This window comes from Nycticebus coucang, chromosome 14 (assembly GCF_027406575.1).
Source record: "Nycticebus coucang isolate mNycCou1 chromosome 14, mNycCou1.pri, whole genome shotgun sequence".
Lineage (NCBI taxonomy): Eukaryota > Metazoa > Chordata > Mammalia > Primates > Lorisidae > Nycticebus > Nycticebus coucang.
This window is the reverse complement of record NC_069793.1, coordinates 10,046,484-10,071,370: the sequence shown is the minus strand read 5'-3', so window position 1 is coordinate 10,071,370 and position 24,887 is coordinate 10,046,484. Positions and strand designations below refer to the sequence as shown.

At 39.5% G+C, this 24,887-nt stretch overlaps 1 pseudogene; it reads right to left on the bottom strand.

Moving 5' to 3' along the window:
* Positions 1-11,852: 11,852 nt before the first annotated feature.
* Positions 11,853-24,887, bottom strand: part of LOC128565619 (steroid transmembrane transporter SLC22A24-like) — an 84,813-nt pseudogene continuing 71,778 nt past the window's right edge.

The following is a 24,887-nucleotide window of genomic DNA, read 5'->3' as shown; positions in this document are numbered from 1 at the left end:
GATACAGGGAGTCAGCGAGAGACTTCTGGACCCCAAGAGGAGGACTAAAACAGTGGAAAACCGGCAAGTGGTCGCGTGTGTTCAATCCGTCTGAACACGCCCGCAACTGTAAGTTCAGTAGCAGCGAGACTGCAAACCAGAAAAGCCTTACCTGTGAACTGTTTTGGTGTCTTTGGACTTGGCACTCAGTTGAACTGCCTTGGGGAGAGCCTGAGCGGGAGTGCGGAGAACTTTGGCCTTTGTCTAGGGCCCCAGTCTGAGCCGCTGAGCCAGACGGAGCTAATACTGTTTGGCTCTGGGTCACAAGGAGCCATTGTGAGCAATCTGCCCGGGCAAGCTCCGCCCTCAGGGTCGCAGAGCTAGAATTGGGTGGGAGCTGGTAACCCAGCGACCAAGTAGCCCAAGGGCAGGGTCTGAGCCGCCTTGCAGCCCTAACCCTCGGGGGCAGAGGGAGACCAATTTTGGCACACAGGGTTAGTGGATAGCCAGTTCAGCAGTGATTCCAGCGGCAAGCACTTTCCTGGGAAAGCTTCTGCTCAGCAAGTGAACAAGTTCAAAGTGCCTTTTAAGTGGGCTGAAGAGAGATTTAGGGTGTCTACCTGCTGGGGTTTGAGAAATTAGCAGCCTCCAGTCATATCAGAACTGTGAATAACATCTCATACCACAGAAGGCCACGTGTTGCCCAGACAATATTCAATAACATATACATACTGCTTTGTTTTTGGTTGTGTTTTTTTTTTGGGGGGGGGGTTGGTTGTTTTTTTTTTTGTTTGTTTATTTTGATGTTGTTGATCTTGTTTTGTTTTTTAAGTTCAACCTTTTCGATACAGATCCTTTTCCTTTCTCAATTTTTCTAGTTTAATTATACTTTCCCATTGCTGCCTATTTCAATAATTAGAACTTCATCTTTGTTAGTGTTTCTACTGCTATTATTTGGTTTTCCACCCAATTGTATCCCGTAAAGTTTTCTGTTTGCTTGTTTTGGTTTGATTTATAGCATTTTTGTCTTTCCTCTCTATTTGGTGGAGGTGGGGTACTGTGTCTGATCAGGTTAGCAAAGAGCTGCTGACCTTAAGGGAACCACCCAACTGGGCACCCTCAGAAGGTGGGGTTTTTTAAAACTTGTATCAAAGTACCCTACTGTACACCTATATTACTCTGTCTCCGTCTTTCTGTGCCTCTCTTCTATTTGTCAATATTCCATTTACCCACCCCCTCTCCTTTCTCCATTTTTCTTTTTTTTTTCTTATCACTCGGTCCTCCTTTCTTTCATCCCTTTTTTGCTCTTCAACCTTCTCACCTGTCTGGTCCTGTAACCCTTAGTCCACAGGCATGAGAACTTAAAGAGCAAGAAGAAGTCAAAGGAAAATTAGGGCAAGGAAACAGATAAAAGAAATCAGTCATGAGGAAGAATCAGCAGAAAACTCCAGGCAACATGAAGAACCAAGCCAGAACAACCCCACCAAGGGACCATGAGGTAGCTACTGCAGATGATTCCACCTATAAAGAAATGTTAGGAATGACAGAAAGGGAATTTAGAATACACATGTTGAAAACAATGAAAGAAATGATGGAAACAATGAAGGAAACTGCTAATAAAGTGGAAAATAACCAAAAGGAAATCCAAAAACAGAATCAAATAAGAGAGGAACAATATGAAGAATATAAAAAGGATATAGCAGAGCTGAAGGAACGGAGACAGTCAATTACAGAACTTAAAGATGCAATGGAAAGTATCAGCAACAGGTTAGACCGTGCAGAAGAAAGAATTTCAGAGGTAGAAGGCAAAGTTTTTGAGATAACTCAGATAGTAAAAGAGGCAGAAAAGAAGAGAGAGAAAGCAGAACGTTCACTGTGAGAATTATGGGACTTTATGAAGCGTTCCAACATACGAGTTATAGGAATTCCAGAAGGAGAAGAAGAATGCCCCAGAGGAATGGAAGCCATACTAGAGAATATTATAAAGAAAATTTCCCAAATATCACCAAAGATTCTGACACATTGCTTTCAGAGGGATATTGGACCCCAGGTCGCCTCAACTCTAACCGAGCTTCTCCAAGACACATTGTGATGAACCTGTCCAAAGTCAAGACAAAAGAAAAGATTCTGAAAGCTGCCAGGAGTAAGTGCCAGTTGACCTACAGGGGCAAATCCATCAGAGTGACCGCAGACTTCTCTAATGAAACTTTCCAAGCAAGAAGACAATGGTCATCTACCTTTAATCTACTTAAACAGAACAATTTCCAGCCCAGAATTCTGTACCCTGCTAAGCTAAGCTTCAAAATGGATGGAGAAATCAAATCATTTACGGATATAAAAACATTGAGGAAATTCGCCACAACAAGACCAGCTCTACAGGAAATACTTCAACCTGTTCTGCACACTGACCACCACAATGGTCAGCAGCAAAGTAAGAACTCAGAAATTAAAGGACAGAACTTAACCTCCACACTGATGCAAAAGATAAAACTAAGCAATGGACTCTCACAAAATAAGACGAATAGAATACTACCACACTTATCAACTATCTCAATAAATGTTAATGGCTTGAATTCCCCACTGAAGAGACATAGATTGGTTGACCGGATTAAAAAACACAAGCCATCCATTTGCTGTCTACAAGAAACACACCTGGCTTCAAAAGACAAATTAAAGCTCCGAGTCAAGGGTTGGAAGACAATTTTTCAGGCAAATGGAATTCAGAAGAAAAGAGGAGTTGCAATCTTATTTTCAGATACATGTGGATTTAAAGCAACTAAAGTCAAAAAAGACAAAGATGGTCACTTTATATTGGTCAAGGGAAAAATACAACAAGAAGACATTTCAATTCTAAATATCTATGCACCCAATTTAAATGCTCCCAGATTCTTGAAACAGACCTTACTCAGTCGGAGCAATATGATATCTGATAATACCATAATAATGGGGGAATTTAAAACTCCTCTTACAGAGCTGGACAGATCCTCTAAACAGAAATTAAACAAAGATATAAGAGATTTAAATGAGACCTTAGAACAACTGTGCTTGATAGACGCATATAGAACACTCCATCCCAAAGATAAAGAATATACATTCTTCTCATCACCCCATGGAACATTCTCCAAAATTGATCATATCCTGGGACACAAAACAAATATCGACAGAATCAAAAGAATTGAAATTTTACCTTGTATCTTCTCAGACCATAAGGCACTAAAGGTGGAACTCAACTCTAACAAAAATGTTCAATCCCACCCAAAGGGTTGGAAATTAAACAATCTTCTGTTGAATAACAGATGGGTGAAGGAAGAAATAAAACAGGAAATCATTAACTTCCTTGAGCATAACAACAATGAAGACACAAGCTACCAAAACCTGTGGGATACTGCAAAAGCAGTTTTGAGAGGAAAATTCATTGCTTTAGATGCCTACATTTGAAAAACAGAAAGAGAGAGCATCAACAATCTCACAAGAGATCTTATGGAATTGGAAAAAGAAGAACAATCTAAGCCTAAACTCAGTAGAAGAAAACAAATCTCCAAAATCAAATCAGAGATCAGTGAAATTGAAAACAAAAGAATCATTCAGAAAATTAATGAAACAAGGAGTTGGTTTTTTGAAAAAATAAATAAAATAGATAAACCATTGGCCAGACTAACGAGGAATAGAAAAGTAAAATCTCTAGTAACCTCAATCAGAAATGATAAAGGGGAAATAACAACTGATCCCACAAAGATTCAAGAGATCATCTCTGAATACTACCAGAAACTGTATGCCCAGAAATTTGACAATGTGAAAGAAATGGATCAATATTTGGAATCACACCCTCTCCCTAGACTTAGCCAGGAAGAAATAGAGCTCCTGAACAGACCAATTTCAAGCACTGAGATCAAAGAAACGATAACAAATCTTCCAACCAAAAAATGCCCTGGTCCAGATGGCTTCACTCCAGAATTCTATCAAACCTTCAAGGAAGAGCTTATTCCTGTACTGCAGAAATTATTCCAAAAAATTGAGGAAGAAGGAATCTTTCCCAACACATTCTATGAAGCAAACATCACCTTGATACCAAAACCAGGAAAGGACCCAAACAAAAAGGAGAATTTCAGACCAATCTCACTCATGAATATAGATGCAAAAATCCTCAACAAAATCCTAGCCAATAGATTACAGCTTATCATCAAAAAAGTCATTCATCATGATCAAGTAGGCTTCATCCCAGGGGTGCAAGGCTGGTTTAACATACGCAAGTCCATAAACGTTATTCACCATATTAACAGAGGCAAAAATAAAGATCACACGATCCTCTCAATAGATGCAGAAAAAGCATTCGATAAAATCCAGCATCCTTTCTAATTAGAACACTGAAGAGTATAGGCATAGGTGGCACATTTCTAAAACTGATTGAAGCTATCTATGACAAACCCACAGCCAATATTTTACTGAATGGAGTAAAACTGAAAGCTTTTCCTCTTAGAACTGGAACCAGAGAAGGTTGTCACCTGTCACCTTTACTATTCAACGTAGTGCTTGAAGTTCTAGCCAATACAATTAGGCAAGACAAGGAAATAAAGGGAATCCAAATGGGAGCAGAGGAGGTCAAACTCTCCCTCCTTGCTGATGACATGATCTTATACTTAGAGAACCCCAAAGACTCAACCACAAGACTCCTAGAAGTCATCAAAAAATACAGTAATGTTTCAGGATATAAAATCAATGTCCACAAGTCAGTAGCCTTTGTATATACCAATAACAGTCAAGATGAGAAGCTAATTAAGGACACAACTCCCTTCACCATAGTTTCAAAGAAAATGAAATACCTAGGAATATACCTGACAAAGGAGGTGAAGGACCTCTATAAAGAAAACTATGAACTCCTCAGAAAGGAAATAGCAGAGGATATTAACAAATGGAAGAACATACCATGCTCATGGATGGGAAGAATCAACATTGTTAAAATGTCTATACTTCCCAAAGCAATCTACCTATTCAATGCCATTCCTATCAAAATACCAACATCGTACTTTCAAGATTTGGAAAAAATGATTCTGCATTTTGTATGGAACTGGAAAAAACCCCGTATAGCTAAGGCAGTTCTGTGTAACAAAAATAAAGCTGGAGGCATCAGCATACCAGATTTTAGTCTGTACTACAAAGCCATAGTGGTCAAGACAGCATGGTACTGGCACAAAAACAGAGACATAGACACTTGGAATCGAATTGAAAACCAAGAAATGAAACTAACATCTTACAACCACCTAATCTTTGATAAACCAAACAAGAACATACCTTGGGGGAAAGACTCCCTATTCAATAAATGGTGTTGGGAGAACTGTCTACATGTAAAAGACTGAAACTGGACCCACACCTTTCCCCACTCACAAAAATTGATTCAAGATGGATAAAGGACTTAAATTTAAGGCATGAAACAATAAAAGTCCTCCAAGAAAGCATAGGAAAAACACTGGAAGATATTGTCCTGGGGAAAGACTTCATGAAGAAGACTGCCATGGCAATTGCAACAACAACAAAAATAAACAAATGGGACTTCATTAAACTGAAAAGCTTCTGTCCAGCTAAGGTGACAGCAACCAAAGCAAGTAGACAACCTACACAATGGGAAACGATATTTGCATATTTTCAATCAGACAAAAGATTGATAACTAGGATCTATAGAGAACTCAAATTAATCCACATGAAAAAAGCCAACAATCCCATATATCAATGGGCAAGAGACATGAATAGAACTTTCTCTAAAGACGACAGACGAATGGCTAACAAACACATGAAAAAATGTTCATCATCTCTATATATTAGAGAAATGCAAATCAAAACAACCCTGAGATATCATCTAACCCCAGTGAGAATGGCCCACATCACAAAATCTCAAAACTGCAGATGCTGGCGTGGATGTGGAGAGAAGGGAACACTTTTACACTGTTGGTGGGACTGCAAACTAGTACAACCTTTCTGGAAGGAAGTATGGAGAAACCTCAAAGCACTCAAGCTAGACCTCCCATTTGATCCTGCAATCCCATTACTGGGCATCTACCCAGAAGGAAAAAAATCCTTTTATCATAAGGACACTTGTACTAGACTGTTTATTGCAGCTCAATTTACAATCGCCAAAATGTGGAAACAGCCTAAATGCCCACCAACCCAGGAATGGATTAACAAGCTGTGGTATATGTATACCATGGAATACTATTCAGCCATTAAAAAAAATGGAGACTTTACATCCTTCGTATTAACCTGGATGGAAGTGGAAGACATTATTCTTAGTAAAGCATCACAAGAATGGAGAAGCATGAATCCTATGTACTCAATTTTGATATGAGGACAATTAATGACAATTAAGTTTATGGTGGGGGGAAGCAGAAAGAGGGAAGGAGGGAGGTGGGTGGGGCCTTGGTGTGTGTCACACTTTATGGGGGCAAGACATGATTGCAAGAGGGACTTTACCTAACAATTGCAATCAGTGTAACCTGGCGTATTGTACCCTCAATGAATCCCCAACAATAAAAAAAAAAAAAAATTTCCTTCAAAAAAAAGAATAAGATGGCGGACTAGAAGGATTATTGAGCTGAGTTCTCCTAGTATGCCTGCAGAATAAAAGAGAACCCAACCATACCTGGTGTGGGGACCTTCCTGGAGTCGTAGCTTAGGGTGCACAATGATGAGGTGGTGCTGAACAGGAAACTGTGTGTGATTCAGAGCAGTGGAAGTCTGACTCAGCAGGCGAGTGTTTAGGAGCCAGCAGGAATGGCACCTCCCCCCCCAAAAAAAGAGGTCCAGGGATGGAAGAAAAGCCTTTCCATAGTTCTCAGATTTAAGGAAAGCTGCACATTGAGTGGAAAGCTTGGAAGAGTGGGTGGACTCAAACATTATATAGGAGCCAGATTTGACTACTGGTTGGAGTAGATTTGCCATGGTGTGGTGGCTGGCAGGGCAGCCATACTGGGAAGGTCCCAGCTGCCAGGGACTCACCATTGTGGGAAGGTCATCAGAAGGTTCACCTTCTTTGTTATGAGGGTGGGCCTCATAACAAGAGCCTAAAGCATGCCTGTCTTTGGTGGTTTTTGGTGGCTGGCAGGGCAGCCATACTGGGAAGGTCCCAACTGCCAGAGACCCACAATTGTGGGAAGGTCATCAGAACGTTGACCTTCTTGTTGTGAGGGTGGGCCTCATAACAAGAGCCTAAAGCATGCCTGTCTTTGCTCTGCCTGCCAGGATTAGTACTAGACTCTTGGGACAGGCTGGGAGATTCCCACACCCCATGGATACTGTTGTTAAGGGGCACTGAGAGACCTGCCTCTGAGGGATTCTGGAAAGCTTTATGATCCCAATCCATCGGGTCTGAATGCTGATGAAAGTTGCTGGCTGGGTTCTCTATCTCCTAAGGAAAAAAAACCATAGTGCCACTGGGTGTCCCAGCAATACATTGCGTGCACGCTCTCTCTCTCTCTCTCTATATATATATATACACACACACACACACACACACATATATATCAGTCCCTTCATAGCTATATATGTACTGTTTTTTTTTTGAGACAGAGTCTCACTATATCCCCATTGGTAGAGTGCAGTGGCATCACAGCTCACAGCAACATCTAACTCCCGGCCTTAAGCAATTCTCTTGCCTCAGCCTCCCAAGTAGCTGGGACTACAGGTGCCCACCACAATGCCTGGCTATTTTTTTGTTGCAGTTGTTTAGTTTGCCTGGGCCAGTTTCGAACCCGCCACCCTTAGTGTATGTGGCTGGCACTGTAACCACTGTGCCTCGGGCGCTGAACCAATATATATAATTTTTTAAGAAATTTTTCTTCTTTTCTCTGTTGCTGAGGTTGCCACTATTTTTGGCTATTTGAGCTTTTCTTGTTTTGTTTTGTTATGGTTAATTTTTGCTAATTTGTTTGGTTGGTTCTATTTTTAACTTCCATTTTTACCTTCATCAAGAGCAAGGGCTCCTATATTTTTAGTTACAATGTTTTAGCCTCATTTATTCTCTCTCTCTATTTCACTCCTCTCCGTTGTCTCTTTTGATAGAGACGCTTCTACTTTTCTCATCTTTCCCACATAAATCGTTCATGCAACAGCTAAGATATCTCCTCCCCTTTTTTGGTCTTTCTTCTTTTTTTCCTTTTTCTCTTCCCTTTCTCTCCTTTATTTCATGCAACTGTATTTTTAATCTTCTTTATAAATTATTTTATTATTATTTTTTGTCAATGAGAGCTCAGGTGCCACAGCTGTGGTCTGGCAGGGAAGTCACAGAAAGAGATTATGGTCTAGGGAGCCCCTATACCTTTAGCCCTAGGAAGACAGTATTGGCAACTCCACACTGCAGAATTTTTCTACTTCTTTTCCATTTTTATCCATTTTTCCTTCTTATTATTCTTTTTGTTTTTGCTCTTTTCTTACTCTTAACTATTTTTGGTCAGAGAAAGAGTCTGGCTTTGCTCAGGTTTGTAAGGAGCTTCTGATCTCAAGGAGTTTACCCCTTTGCCTTTTGAGTATATTTTGAAATCACATCATGTACCCCAATGATTTTTTTGCCGCTTATTTCCTTATTGCTTAATGTTAATGTTACTCGGGGCAGCCATTTCATGGCTTTGATGGAATAAAAGGACCTTTGAGAAGTCTGCTCAGTGCAGCACTTCCTAGCAGCTCCGGATACTAGAGATAGCCTGTGTCTCTTCAGGCTCTCATCAGTTATTCTGCTTAAGATAACTGAATCTAAGTCCTTCCTCACACCATCACCCTCAGTGCTTCCTCCTTATGGGGCCCCCCTGAACCCACAGCCCTTCTATGAGGAACTACTATCTAAATGTCTGTAATAAACAGCTCCAGGCATATATTGATTTTTTTGTTTGTGGTTGCTTTGTTAGGTAACATTTACACATACAATTATAATATGTATACACACATAATCAATTATAATGATCTTAAGTGCAAAATTCAATGTGTTCAAAATAAATCCACGTACAGGTGCAAACTGAAATCCTATCAAATGCAGACCAGTTCCATAACTTAAGAAAATTCATTTATGCTCTTTAGTTTTACTAAAGTTTCAAAATATTATTAAGGGTCAAAAAGTTTATGTTACATGGATACTTTGTAAAATGATTAAGTAGAGGTTTTCAGTGTCCCTATCACCAGAATAGTGTTCATTGTGCGCAATAGATATATTTTTATCCCTTACTATCTTCTACCCTCTCCCCTTCTTGGCTCCTAGTATCATTTACATCTCTTTGTGTCCATGTATGCAATCATTTAACTATCATTTCTTAGTGAATATATTTGGTGTGGATTTTTCCATTCCTGAGATACTTCACTTAGGATAATGGTCTCCAGTTCCAATTAAGTTGCTACAAAACACATTGCTATTGAAGGCTGAGTAGTATTCATACATACATACACACACACACACACACACACAAATGTATATATATATATACACACACACAATACATATATATACACATGCATATACACATACATAAATATACTTTATATATGTATATATAGTATTCTGTGGATGACAGCTAGAGTAGGCTGGCATTCCCTAGTGGGTTATGGCTCCAAGATTCAGTCCTCCACTGTGATGCATGCCTAAAGTGGCAAACGGGGGTTGGAATGTCCAGCACAGTAGACTAGAAAATAGTCTGGGAAATGTCTAGATAGACATCAGCAGCTTAGACAAATAATATAAATGAAACTAGAAAGTAATTGATAATTGCTCCTACAGATACCCTGTAGCTGCAGGCACTTTGCCCTGTAGACTATCTTTCCTTCATTAAATTCTCGCCAGTGTATTCTTTGATCTGTAGCTTAATACTTCTCTGTCTTTCATAGCTCTCTTCTTGAACAAATAACTGCCTTTTTTAATTCAAACATGAAACTGTTACCTTTTCACTTTTTGCCTTGTATATGCACACCCTCCAAATTTCTGATAAATAGCCTTGAATGTTGAGCTTAAGAGAGAGCCTATTAGCCTCGCAAGGGGTTGATACAATGTCATCTCTCATGGGTCAGAACACTGTGTATGTGTGTGTGTGAAAATTTTGCAGTGCTTTCTCACCTTTTGTCTGCCAGATCCCAGGTACACAGTCAAGGTCCCTGTGTAAGGGAACTCCCAGTCCACTGTGCTGTAACTCAGTTCTTGAGTTGCAATAGCATTCCATGATATATACATATACATTTTATGTATTTACTCATGAAATTATGGGTACTTAAAAGATATAGGTTGATCCATATCTTTGCAATTGTGAAATGTGCTGCAATAACCATTTGAGCACAGATGTCTTTTCGTAAAATGACCTCTTTTCCTTTGGATAGGTGCCCAGCAGTAGAAATGCTGGTTTAAATGGTAAGACTACATTATTTCTTTCTGGAATCTCCATGCTGCTTTCCATACAGGTTTCAATAATTTGCAGTCCCATCAACAGTGTATAAGGGTTCCTTTCCCTCTGCATCCATGACAGCATCTATTATTTTTTGACTTTTTGATAATCACCATTCTAACAAGGTTAAAGTTTGCTGTCACTGGAGTGACTTCACAGTATGTAAGATCCACTTGCAAGTGATGTTTTACCTTACAATTACACAAGCTTATTTCCAACGTCATTTTCTGTTCAATAACAGGATGGTTCTTTTCATTCAAAAAGTCTTCGCTCTTGGATCTGAGCTCAAAAATTAGTATAAAATTTTAGCATGGCTAATCTTTGGATGAGAAGGAATACATGACCCTTAAGGAGGAGAAAAATCACAGGGGAAGACATAAATAAGTACACTTATCTCTCTACTACAGAAATAAACTTTGTAGTAAAGTGTTAAAAAAGACAAAATACAAACAAAAATGAAATCACACAATAAAGTACAGGGCCAGAGAGATTCAATGGTGAATTCTAGAAAACATTCAAAGAAGAATCCCTTTCAATCTTACAGAAAGACTTTCAGGGTAGAAGGTTCTTTGAAACTAATTCTTTGATGCCAGAATTACTCTGATAAAAAAAAAATGAGATGAAAATGTTGCAGAAAAAAAAGGACACCTTAGACCAATACTCTCATGCGTATGTGGATTAAAAAATATGTCAATATTATTTCAGATAAGTATTATGGATTCAATGTCTGTGTGTTCCCCAAATTCATAAGTTGAAAGCCTAACCCCTACTGTGATGCCATGAGGCAGTGAGGCCTTTGAGAGAATTAGATCATGAGGACTCACCAACACATATTGGATTAGTGCCCTTATAAAAAGAGACAGAAGGGTCTGCTTTCTCTGTCTCCTCTGCCATTGAAAATACAAGGAAAAAACATCTGTGTGTAACCCTGGAAAGTGTCATCATCCATGAAACATCAGATCTGCCAGTGGGTTGATTTTTTGCCTGACAGTTTCCAGAATTGTGAGAAATATTTGTTGTTTAAGCCACATAGTCTGGTGAATTCTGTTATAGCAGCCCAAACTGAGTAAGGCAAAAATCAATCCAACATTGCATGAAAATAGTACATATGACCAAATTGACAGTATTGTGTAAAGAGTGCTTAAACATTTCAAAATTAGTCACTAGAATTTCATAGGCTATGAGTTTAAAAAGAAAAATATCATTTTATAGATCTGGTAAATTACAATATGTGTTCTTAACAAAATCTGGGCATTTTAGGAATAAAAAAGATGTCTTCAAACTGATGAAGGGAATCTAGAGAACACCAGTAGATTTTTTCATAGCTAATACCTAAATGCTGAATGCTTTCTCCTCCAAAGATGGGAAGTAAGGCAAGGATTTTCATTCTCACCACTTCTACGTTGTGCTGGTGTTTCTCACCAGTACAATTAGGGAAGGTAAATAAAGAAGGGGATATGAATTGGAAAGAAAGTTTTATTGATAGATGATAGGAACTAGGATAGTAAGTTGACAAGCACTGAATTTAGTAGATGAATAAAACTCAAACTTAAACTTCTGATAAATAAGCCACAGCTTTAATCCATGTTTTATTTCATAACACTTTCAGTACTATATGGATGTCTATGCCACTGCATAGCTACCTTACTGAGAAGGAATAGGGAATTTCAAAATCATTTTTGTGTAAAATTAGTATTTCACTTTAGTATATATTACTTTGATCACCATTAAATATGTAGATCTTTTCATTTCCTTTTATATTTATTATTTATGTGGCTTTTGAAACATGCTTGTTCTTTATCCCTTTGCCCATTTTTGTATTGAAGTATAATTTTGTTGGAATAATATGTATTAAATATGCATACACATCTATGTATATACGTTGAAATCACTTGACATGTCAATTGTTCTTTAATAGTTTACATTTATAATATATTTAAATGATTCAAATGTGTACAAAAAATACATAATTTTACCATTAAAAGGAAACCATTCTCATAAACTTTTTCATTCTATTTCCAAAGAGGTAAATAATAATATTAATTACATAATCTTCCAATATATAAGTGATTCTTGGCACCCACAATTTGATAACGGACTGCTTATACATACTTGGGTGTATTTCTGAAATGGGTATGACTGGAGTTTACATTGGCTGTTACTGTTTAGATGATTGCGGTTTTACAACAGAGTCCAGCATAAGCTTTGCCATATGTGAGTCAGGCCCATCATCACTCATGATGCTTTTTTCATAGATCATCTTGATTTTTATTGATATCTAGGTGAATTTGGAAGTTTGCAACTTCATCACAAAAGTATTTTCCAGAATTATTTAAACTTATAAATTATTTGGAGATAATTCATATATTCAGTGGTATCAGTGTAAATCAGTAATATTCAGTGTAAATGGCATTCATCTGTCCATTGTATATTGGGGTAGCGAGTAGGTATATATCAATTACCTTGATTTTTTCACTTGTTTTTTTCTGTCTAGGATCAAGTCTTGGGAACTCCTTAAAATTTTGTTACATTCACACAAGTATCTTCCTGCTTTACTTTTCTTGTTCTTTTTCTTCTGAAAAGTAGGTATCCAGAAAAAGAAAGAAAGAGAGAGAGAAAGAGAGGGAAAGAAAGAAAGAAAAGAAAGAATAAGGTAAGTGTATATATGCTGCATACCTCAGGACAAGCTGAGCCTCTACCCACCAGCTTTGTAAGCTAAGAAGACCCTCTGGATTTTGCCACTATTCTGCTGGAAAAGGCTTTGCTACCTGGGCATACACAGAACAACAATTCTGAATATTGCTACTGTCACTGTTATCTCTTTCAACTTTTGACCAGTTACATTTTTTTGAAAAATTAAAGGGTGAAATAACATAATAACTAAGAAACTGTAGTGAAAGCTATGTTAACCAGTTTGAGGAAAATATTTCAAATGGTATATAAAACCAGCACATTGTACCCCATGATTGCATTAATGTACACAGTTATGATTTACTTTAAAAAAAAACTATTCCCTTACTTTTCCTCATTTTTAATTGTTTTCATTTCTTAATTACTCTTTTGTCAAAATTTCTATTGACTATAGCAGTAAATTTGACCAAATATCTCAAGTATTCCAACAAGATACACACCTTCTAGATACATTGATATTTTTGCAAGGATATTTATGTATGCTCTAGTCCTACAATTCTTCTTTGACTGCAGCAATAATCAGATATGTATCTGTGAGGCAATATCATTCCCTTCCCAATAATATATCCAGCACTCACTGGGCTGAAGAGTGATAAAATCAGGGGATGGGAATGAGGCATTATATTCCTAACGAATTTATAAAATAACAAGATTATGTGTTTCCTATAACAGCAGGGAGTATGTGACCTAATTGAGCTAACTTAGGTCTTTTCACTACTAAAGCTAATGGTGTGAGGCTGCCACTGAACTAAAGCCCCTGGGGCCAAATGTGAAATAGCCAGGTTTGAGCCTACAGGAAGGACAGAGGGCCCCAAATGGTCATTAATATTCATCATCACAGTGCTATAAGCACACAGCCACTCCCTAGTCAGGTGATAGATGAAAGATTTACTGACTCATTTTCCACATACTGGATGGTGTTAGGAAGAGGCAGGTTCCTGGTTTCTGGGAGGAAAAGGACAACAAGTCCAGCAAGGATGGGGAAAACTCCATAGGTAATCCATGGCAAGCGGGGAGAATATCTCCTTAGGATCATCAACAGAGGTGCCAGTGCTGCCCCACTCATGGCGAACATTGAAAGGAATCCTCCAACTGTTGACCTTAGGTTGAATATAAAAGCCAAAAAAATATTCTATACATCATTATATGTCAGTTCTTATTCATCATGTTTAGTCACTATAGGGGACTGTATAACACACTTATTTAATGCATAGGCTTTAACAACAAGCTCTTAATTGTGGCATTTAAATCTATTGGGCTCTACTGCTTGATAATATTATGTTGGCAACTTCTCTAACCCATTTCATTATTATTGAAATATAGATAACCATAGCACCAATTCAGTGGTTGTTAAGATCAAAGGAGATGATGCATTAAAACAGTTGGGGCATATAGTGATTTTCTGACTCCTAAACAGTCTCAGTTTTTTGCCACAGTAAATATTAAAGTGTTCAGAATGCTCTGTTTTGAAACTGGACAGATGGCCTATAGCTCTTGTACCTGAATTTGGTGGGGGTGAGCTCATTTTGGTGGACAGAAGCGCTGGTAAAAGAGGCAGAAATAGCACCAGTTCCCAAAGTTGCTAGAGCCACACGCAGGGTCTGCATTTCTAGGGAGAGAAGACAATAAGAGTTGGGAGATCTTGTCTGAAGAAATCTTCCTAAATTCTTCCTAAATCTTCCTAACCCCCTAAATACTTGTAGAAAGATGCCATCGTAGGGCTCTGCAAGTGTGAAATATGCAGAAGATAAAGTCCAGTGTGTCTGAGATTAGGGAATGGTGGATAACCTAAGAAATGCAGTGTGTAGAATTCTAGGACTTAAAAATTGAATTAGAGGAGCAAAATCAGTTGCTTCAACTCTCTGTGCATATTTGAGTATTGTCAATAAGTTGGGAGACGGAGTCAAGAAATATTTGTTTTATTCATTCTGTGTAATACTTTCTCTGCACTTTCTACAGGGCATAAAGATAAATATGGTTTATGAGGCACATGTGGAAACAAATCATGATATAGAACAGGAAAGGTGTTTCACCTTATAGTACAAAAAGGCTGTAGTGGATTTAGTAGTGAGCCGGATGAAGGGAGAGAAGTTCTAGACAAGTCAGGATTACAAACTTAATATTAGTTCTCCTATTTGCAAACAAATAGACCATTCAAGTTTCCATTAATGTTGTATAAGGACAATCTACTAATTTGGAAAAATAAATTTAAAAGAAGCTGTATCAATTACTTAATATGATTCTTGTTTACGGACATACTATAAAATAGATTAAGAGACACATTAAGACGAGATTCTTTCCTTGTTCCCTTGTCCACTTCCTTTCTGCTTGAGGACAAGAGATTTTTGTTTCATAGAAGTCAAGAAGGCTAACCAAAATAATGTGTTACCTGTATGGTGATTTAATGACAAACTCAAAAGTGAAAATATGGGAATGACTATTGGACAAGTTAGGGAGGTCTTAAAAACTGCAAAAAGTCCAAAGAGAGAAGAGTTGATATTATCATGTTTCCACTCTGAAATACAAGCTGAGTGCCTGGTTCTTAATGGTTCTTAGTAAAATGGTGAGTATCTGAAATGTATGTGGTTAGTTATTCTTGTAATGAAATTGTTAGGCATAATTAGAGCTGATATCTAGATTCACCTTCGATGAAGTTAACCCTGTGTAAACTGCCTTTGGCTGATGTCGGTTCAGGAAGAGCCCACATGCTGCCAACAACTTGTGAGGATCACTTTCACACCCTCATATTATTAAGGTATGGATCCTTCTGGTTTTCAATGGCATTGCCATTCTTTTGGCACCAGGCAATAAGACCAATGTAATCCCTGAGGAAAGGGGGAAACCACATTCCTTCTCTAAACTCCTATCTCTCTCACCTTTGTCCAAAAAGGTGTTGACCAGAATGAAAAGTCCTACCAGGAACAGGAACAACATCTGGCTTAGTCGACGACCCACATGATTCAGTAGCCAAAGGGCAACAAGTCTACCTATGAGTGTGACAGCTCCAAAGAGAACCTGAAACAGGTAGACATTCCTCCCCAAGTGCTGCAAGTTGAGTGTCAGGCCATAGAGAGGTAGATTGCTTGCCAACCTGAAGTGAATAAAAGGAGTAAAGTCATATTCAATAAGATTTCACAGATATGAAAAAATTAATCTCTACACTCTGTTTGAAACCAGGAAAGAGTCTGAATGCCCAAGGCATTTTTAACCAATTCTGTAGACATCACCTTACCAGACTTCAACTAAACTACAAGGTTATAGTACTCAAAACAGCATTCTATCAGTATAAAAGTAGAGACAAAGAACAATAGAACAAGACAGAGAACTCAGATGTAAAACCATTCACCTACAACAAATTCATCATCAACAAAGCAGAAAACAATGCACATGGGGGAAAATGAAGCCCTATTCAATAAATGTGCTGAGAAAATTGGATAGCCTCATGCAGAAGAATGAAACAGGACTCCTATTTCTCACTGCTCACAAAAATTAATTGAAGACTGATTAAAACTTAAATGTTTTCTTCAATTGTTTTCCCTGCACTTTCTTCTACTATTTTTATAGTTTCATGTCTTAAGTTTAAATCTTTAATCCAGTGAGAGTCTATCTTAGTTAATGGTGAGAGGTGTGGGTCCACTTTCAGTCTTCTACAGGTCGCCAGCCAGTTCACCCAGCACCATTTGTTAAATAGGGAATCTTTTCCCTACTGAATGTTTGTAATTTGCTTGTCAAAGATCAAATAACAGTAAGTAGCTGGGTTCATCTCTTCGTTCTCTATTCTGTTCCATACATCTACATCTCTGTTTTTGTGTCAGTACCATACAGTTTTGATCACTATCAATTTATAGTATAATCTGAGGTCCGGTAGAGTGATTCCTCCTAACTTGTTTTTATTTCCAAGTAACGTCTTGGCTATTCGAGGTTTTTTCTGATTCCATATAAAATTAAGTGTTATTTTTTTCAAAATCTTTAAACTATGACACTTTAGCTTAATAGGGATTACACTAAAATTGTATATTTCTTTGGGAAGTATGGACATTTTAACAATGTTGATTCTTCCCAGCCATGAGCATGGTATGTTTTTCCGTTTGTTAATAACTTCAGCTATTTCTTTTCTTAGAGTTTCATAGTTCTCTGTACAGAGATCTTTCATGTCCTTTGTTATGTAAACTCCCAAATATTTCATCTTCTTTGGCACTACTATGAAAGGAATAGAGTGAATAGAAAATAAATAAATAAATAAATAAAACTTAAATGTGTTATAAAGCCATAAGAATTCTAGATGTGAAGGGGGTGGAGGCAAGATGGCCGACTGGGGCCAGCTTTCCAAAGAGGCTCCCATCAGGAAAGAGAGTTAAAGGACAGAAGTTTAGCAAGTAAGCTGATGGTTTGGAGCTGAGCCAAGAGAGGAGGTTGAAGAATGCACATCAACCCTGCTGAGGTGAGCTGTGACCCCAAGGATACAAACAAAAGGTACTAAATCCATCGCCAAGTGGATGGGAGTCCCCTATCCCATGAGAATGGCTCTCAGTATACTTTCTACAAACAAGTGAGCAGAGATCAAATGTCTTCCCATTTTTTTCCCACAGAAGAGACCCTCTAAAAACCAGACCTCCTTCCCTTACTAGGGTGCCATGGCACTCTCTGGCCAGGCATAAAACTGTATAAAAATTGTATATATTCTCTATCTGCAATTCTGGACTCCCAGCACTCCCCTGCCCTTTCACCCCAAGGTCTGTAAACCTGTCCCCTGTGCAGTCCATATTCCTGGGCATTTTCTTGAGAGGTGTGGACAAGGCATGGGCTGTTGCAGTTCTGTGGTGATTCTGCAGCACAAGGATAAGGAGAAAACGGTCACTGAAGGAACCCTATGGGAAAGGGAGAGGTGATGCCCCCCAGCACAGAGCAGCAATGGCAGCACTGGGAATAATAGGACTCACACCCCTGGGGATATTTTGGAAGGACACTCCCTGTCTCTCTGGGAAACCAGAGCAAGCCATATTCTCCAGTCGCAGACACTGGTGGAATAGATCTGGGATGGTAACACAGACCCCATGAGCAAAGAGTATGCCTGAGGCAGTACCTGCCTGGGTGGAGTGCAGTGAGATGGAGAAGTAAAGATACGTGCACAGAGACAGCATAGTCCCAGGGTGGGGCTGAGCCAGATGGCTTTAGTGAGCATGCACAGAGACGGCATACTCCCAGGGTGGGGCTGAGCCAGAGGACTGCTTTAGTGGCCTAAGAAACACCTGGCTGTCAGGGGATCATAGCTGAGGCAAAAGCAGGTGGGCCAAGGCTGGAACTCTGAGCCAAGTGTGAGCTCTAACCACACCCACCCCAACACAGACTGCAGGGGAAACAGAAACACTAGCTCTCGGCATGGCACAGACTGGGGCTGAGTCCCAGTTTCTGTGAACTCAAACAGTGCCTGGTCTGCAGGGGAATATAACCAGGACAGAAGCACAAATTCTGCACAAATATAAGTGTCAGAAACATCAATCAGGGGCAGGGCTGGAACTGAGTGAACCGCCCCAGCTTCCATTAACCACCCAAGGTTGTCAGGCCTCAACTTCCTCTGATGGATAGTGGCAGAGTGTGAAGGCCTTGCCAAGGAGACATAAGATCTCTCTGTGACTCACGCAGGCTCGAACCCCTAGAGCATCTGCTCACTGGAGGGAACAGGGTCATAACCCTGTGGGGTTGCCAGTGACGGGGTGTGACAGAGATGCAAGGTGCGGAAGGAGGCATCAACCTTCCCAGACTAATTCATTTGCTGGTGTGTGTGTGGGTGGGGGGGGGTCCTTCTGACTCCACAGAGCACCAGAAAGAGTCATACTCAAACTGCCAGAAGACCACTGCTATCTAATTGCCAGAGACCTTTTGAACTCCCTCACTTGAGACCGGGTGCTGACTGGGACAATTGATTTGGATCTCTTGGACTGGACCAATCACCTGAGGACTATCCAAAGTGGTATCTTGGGTGTGTGGTTGTGGGAAGGTTTGATTTTCTTTTCCTAGTTGTTGCCCACGGGGGGCAGAGTGACTTAATTGCTGGTATTTCTACACAGTTGAGACGTCAACCCAGAGTAACCAATTCACTAGGGCAGGACAGAAACCAGCTGAAAACAAGACAGAGCCACTTAGCCCCATCACACCAAGTAAGTTCCCAGTGTCTCAGGCCAGAGCACTGTACAGCTCCTTTGCAAAGATCTAGGGGGAAAGGTACAGATGCCAATCCCAGCTCTTCAGCAAATGGCTGGTTAATCACTACTCCAGAACCCCCCCAAACCAACTTCACCTTATCTGCTCATCTAGCCAAATGGTGTAAAATAATCATGGGGCAGAATCAGCAGGAAAACTCTGGTAACATGAATAACCAGAGTAGATCAACCCCCCCCAAGGAACAATATGGCAGACACAACTGAAGATCCCATTCATAGACAAATGGCTGAGATGTCACAAATCGAATTCAGAGTTTGGATCGCAAATAAGATTAATAGAATGGAGGTAAAGTTGGAATTAGAAATTCAAGGAACATTTCAAAAGTTGTTTCCAGAATTTAAAGAATTCAAAGACAAAATCACCAAAGATTTTGACACACTGAGACAAGAATTTGCAGCCCTAAAAGATCTGAGAAATACAGTAGAATCCTTCAGTAACAGAATGGAGCAAGCAGAAGAAAGAATTTCTAACATTGAAGACAAAGCTTTTGAACACTCCCAAATGCTCACAGAGGAAGAGAAGTGGAGAGCAAAAAATGGATCATTCTCTAAGAGAGCTCTGGGATAATTTAAAGAAAATCTATATTTGTCTTACAGGAATTCCTGAAGGCAACAAGGTAACTTTGAAAGGTACAGATGCCATACTTAATTAGATAATGAAGGAGAACTTCCCAGACATGCCAAGAGATTCTGAAATTCAGATAGCAGACAGTTTCAGAACCCCAGCATGACTCAACCCAAATAAGACAACCCCCAAGCACATCATAATTAACTTCACTAAAGTTAATATGAAGGAGAAAATTCTGAAAGCAGCCAGGTGTAAGAAAACCATAACCTACAAGGGGAAGAATATTAGAATGACTGCAGATCCTTCTGCTGAAAACTTTCAAGCTAGAAGAGGGTGGTCATTGACTTTTAATCTCCTAAAACCCAGGACCCTGTATCCAGCTAAACTGAGTTTTATTTATGATGTAGAAATTAAATACTTTAATGACATTCACATGTTGAAGAAATTTGCCATAACAAAACCAGCTCTCCAGGATATTCTCAGACCTATCCTTCATAATGACCAGCACAATCCTCTACCACAAAAGTAAACTCGCTCAAAAACTTTTGATCAAATTCCAAAATCCACAGCAGCAAAAAGATTAAAAATGTCACTGGACTTTTGAAAAACTTGATACCCAAAAGAATACCCAAATATTCTTATCAATATTCTCAATTAATGTGAATGCCTTAAATTGTTCTCTAAAGAGGCACAGGTTGGCTGACTGTGCCAAAAACTAAGGCCAGATATCTGCTGCATACAAGAGTCACATCTTACCTTAAAAGATAAATATAGACTTAGGGTGGAGGGATGGTCATCTATATCTCAGGCAAATGTAAATCAGAAAAAAAGCAGGTGTTGCAATTTTATTCACAGATACAATAGGCTTTAAATCAACAAAAGTATGGAAAGATAAGGATGGTCACTTCATATTTGTTAAGGGTAACAATCAATATGATGAGATTTCAATTGTTAACATTTATGCACCCAACCAGAATGCGCCTCAATTTGTAAGAGGGATTTTAACAGACATGAGCAACTTGATTTCCACCAGCTCCATAATAGTCAGAGATTTTAATACTCCTTTGGCAGTGTTGGATAGATCCTCTAATAAGAAGCCAAGCAAAGAAATTTTAGATTTAAACTTAACCATTCAACATTTGGATTTAACAAACATCTACAGAACACTTCATCCTAACAAAACTGAATACACGTTCTTCTCACCAGCCCGCGGAACATACTCCAAAATTGATCACATCACTCAATTTTGATATGAGGACAATTAATGACAATTAAGTTTATGGGGGGGAAGCAGAAAGAGGGACAGGGGGTGGGGCCTTGGTGTGTGTCACACTTTATGGGGGCAAGACATGATTGCAAGAGGGACTTTGCCTAACAATTGCAATCAGTGTAACCTGGCTTATTATACCCTCAATGAATCCCCAACAATAAAAAAAAAAAATTTGATCACATCGAGAGGCGGAGACAAGATGGCTGACTGAAGCCAGATTTCCACATAGGTTCCCGTCCAGAGGGAGAGTTAAAGGACAGAAATTTAGCAAGTAACCTGGTGGATTTGAGCTGCACCAAGAGAGAAGGTTGAAAAACGCACATCAACCCTGCTGAGGTGAGCTGCGACCACAAGGATACAAACAAAAGGTACAAAATCCATCACCAAGAGGACAGGAGTCCCCTACCCTGTGAGTACAGCTCGAAGTGCCCCCACAAACAAATGAGCAGAGTTCAAAGGTCCTCCCACTACACTCCACGGGACAGACCCTCTAAAAACTGGACCTACCTCCCCTACTAGGGTGCCAAGGCATTCTCCTGCCAGGTATAAAACTGTACATATTCTCCACCTGCAACTCTGAGCTCCCAGCACTCCCCTTCACTCTCACTCTGAGGTCTGGAGACCTGTCCCCGAGGAGTCCAGATTCTTGGGTGATTTCTCGAGGGGTGTGGACAGGGCCAAAACTGCAGAGAGTGAGTGCTGACTCTATGGCATGGGAGTGAAGAGAGGATGGTCGGCTGAGAGGGAACCAAACCATAGTGGGGGTGCCCCGAAGTGCAGAGCAGCAGCCATCTTTTGGCAACAATAGGGCTCACTCACGGATATTCCGAAGCCACACTCCCTGTCTCCCTGGGCAACCAGAGGAGGCCGGGAATCTACTCAGGTGGCAATCACCATGGAACATATCTGGGACGGAAATGCAGGCCCCGTGAGTAAAGGGTTTCCCGGAGGCGGTATAGGCCTGGGTGGAGCGCGGGTACTAGAATTGCATGGGCAGAGCTGGGAAGTTGCCAGGGCGGGTCTGAACCAGAGGACCGCTTTCCTGAGCCTAAGACACACCCGGCCATCAGGGGATCATCAGCAAATAGACAAAGGAAGACAGGTGGCTAGAACTGACAACTAACCGAATACAAACCTGCAGGAGCGAAGCAAGAGCCTGAAGTGCAGGCTTTGGGAACTCAAAACAGCTTCTCTTCCGCAGGAGAATTTAGCAGGGACAGAAACAAATTCCCACAAAGTTGTTCTGTTTTGTTCTGTCAGTAACATCAATCAGGGGCAGGGCTGGAACTGAGTGAACACCCACCAGCCTCGAGGTTGTCAGGCCTCACCTCCCACTGCAAGATAGAGGCAGAGCGCAGCGGCCTGGGTGAGCATAAATAGATTTCCTTGTGATTCAGGCAGGTGAAACCCCTGGAGTATCTGTTCACTAGAGGCAACTGAGTCACAGCCCTGCAGGGCTATCAGTGACTGGGTGTGACAGAGGTACAAGGTGGGGAAGGAGGTATCAACCTTCCCAGACTGATCTATTTCCTGGGTGGCTCCTCCTGACTCCACAGAGCACTGGAGCAAGCCATATCTGAGTAGTCACCAGACCCCTGTGATCCAGTTGCCAAAGACCTTTTAAACTCTCCCACCTGTAATGGATGCTAACTGAGACAATTGATTGGGACTTTTTGAACTGAGCCAATCGCCCATATGACATTCATATGTTCAAGAAATTTGCCACTACCAAACCAGCTCTTCAGGATATTCCCAGACCTATCCTCCATAATGAACAGCCCAATCCTCTACCACAAAAGTAAACTCACTCAGAAACTTTTGATCAAACTTCAACTTCCACAGTGGCAAAAGGATTAAAAATGTCCACTGGACTTTCAAAAAACTTGATACCCCAAATTTTGCCAGACATATCAATATTCTCCATTAATGTGAATGGCTTAAACTGTCCTCTAAAGAGGCACAGGTTAGCTGACTGGACACAAAAATTCAGGCCAGATATTTGCTGCATACAAGAGTCACATCTTATATTAAAAGATAAATATAGACTCAGGGTGAAAGGATGGTCATCCATATTTCAGGGAAATGGTAATCAGAAAAAAGCAGGTGTTGCAATTCTATTTTCATATACAACAGACTTTAAACCAAAAAAAGTACAGAAGGATAAGAATAGTCACTTCAAGTTTGTTAAGGGTAATAATATGATGAGATTTCAATTATTAATATCTATGCACCCAACAAGAATGCACCTCAATTTATAAGAGAAACTCTAACAGACATGAGCAACTTGATTTCCTCCAGCTCCATAATAGTCACAGATTTCAACACTCCTTTGGCCGTGTTGGATAGATCCTCCAAGAAGAAGCTGAGCAAAGAAATTTAGATTTAAACATAACCATCCAACATTTGGATTTAGCAGACATCCACAGAACATTTCATCCCAACAAAACTGAATACACATTCTTCTCATCAGCCCACAGAACATACTCCAAAATCGATCACATCTTAGGTCACAAGTCTAACCTCAGTAAATTTAAAAGAATAGAAATTATTCCTTACATTTTCTCAGAGCATGATGTAATAAAAGTTGAACTCAGTAACAACAGGAATCTGCATATTCTGACAAAAACATGGAAGTTAAATAACCTTATGCTGAATGATAGCTGGGTCAGATGAAATTAAGAAGGAAATTGCCAAATTTTTGGAACAAAACGACAATGAAAACACGAATTGTCAGAACCTCTGGGATACTGCAAAGGCAGTCGTAAGAGTGAAATTTATAGCACTGCAAGCCTTCCTCAAGAGAACAGAAAGAGAGGAAGTTTACAACTTAATGAGACATCTCAAGCAACTGGAAAAGGAAGAACATTCCAACCCCAAACCCAGTAGAAGAAAAGAAATAACCAAAATTAGAGAAGAATTAAATGAAATTGAAAGCAAAAGAATTATACAACAGATCAATAAATCAAAAAGTTGGTTTTTTGAAAAGGTCAATAAAATAGATAAAACTTTGGCTAACCTAACCAGGAAAAAAATAGTAAAATCTCTAATCTCATCAATCAGAAATGACAAAGACGAAATAACAACAGACTCCTCAGACATTCAAAAAATCCATAAAGAATATTACAAGAAACTATTCTCAGAAATATGAAAATCTGAAGGAAATTGACCAATACTTGAAAGCACATCACCTTCCAAGACTTAGCCAGAATCAAGTGGAAATGTTGAACAGGCCAATGTCACCTTCTGAAATAGCACCAACCATACAAAATCTCCCTAAAAAGAAAAGCCTGGGACCAGATGGCTTCATGTCAGAATTCTACCAAACCTTAAAGAGGAATTAGTACCTATATTACTCAACCTGTTCCAAAATGTAGAAAAAGAAGGAAGACTACCCAACACGTTCTATGAAGCAAACATCACCCTGATCCCCAAACCAGGAAAAGACCAACAAGAAAATAAAATTATAGACCAATATCATGAATGAATATAGATGCATAAATATTCAACGAGATCCTAACAAACAGAATCCAGCAACACATCAACCAAATTATACATACATAAGTCGGTTTTATCCCAGGGTCTCAAGGCTGGTTCAATATAAGTAAATCTATAAGTATAATTCAGCATATAAACAAATTAAGAAACAAAGACCACATGATTCTCTCAATTGATGCAGAAAAAGCTTTTGATAATACTCATCATCCACTCATGATCAAAATATTTAAGAAAATTGGAATGAAGGGACATTTCTTAAA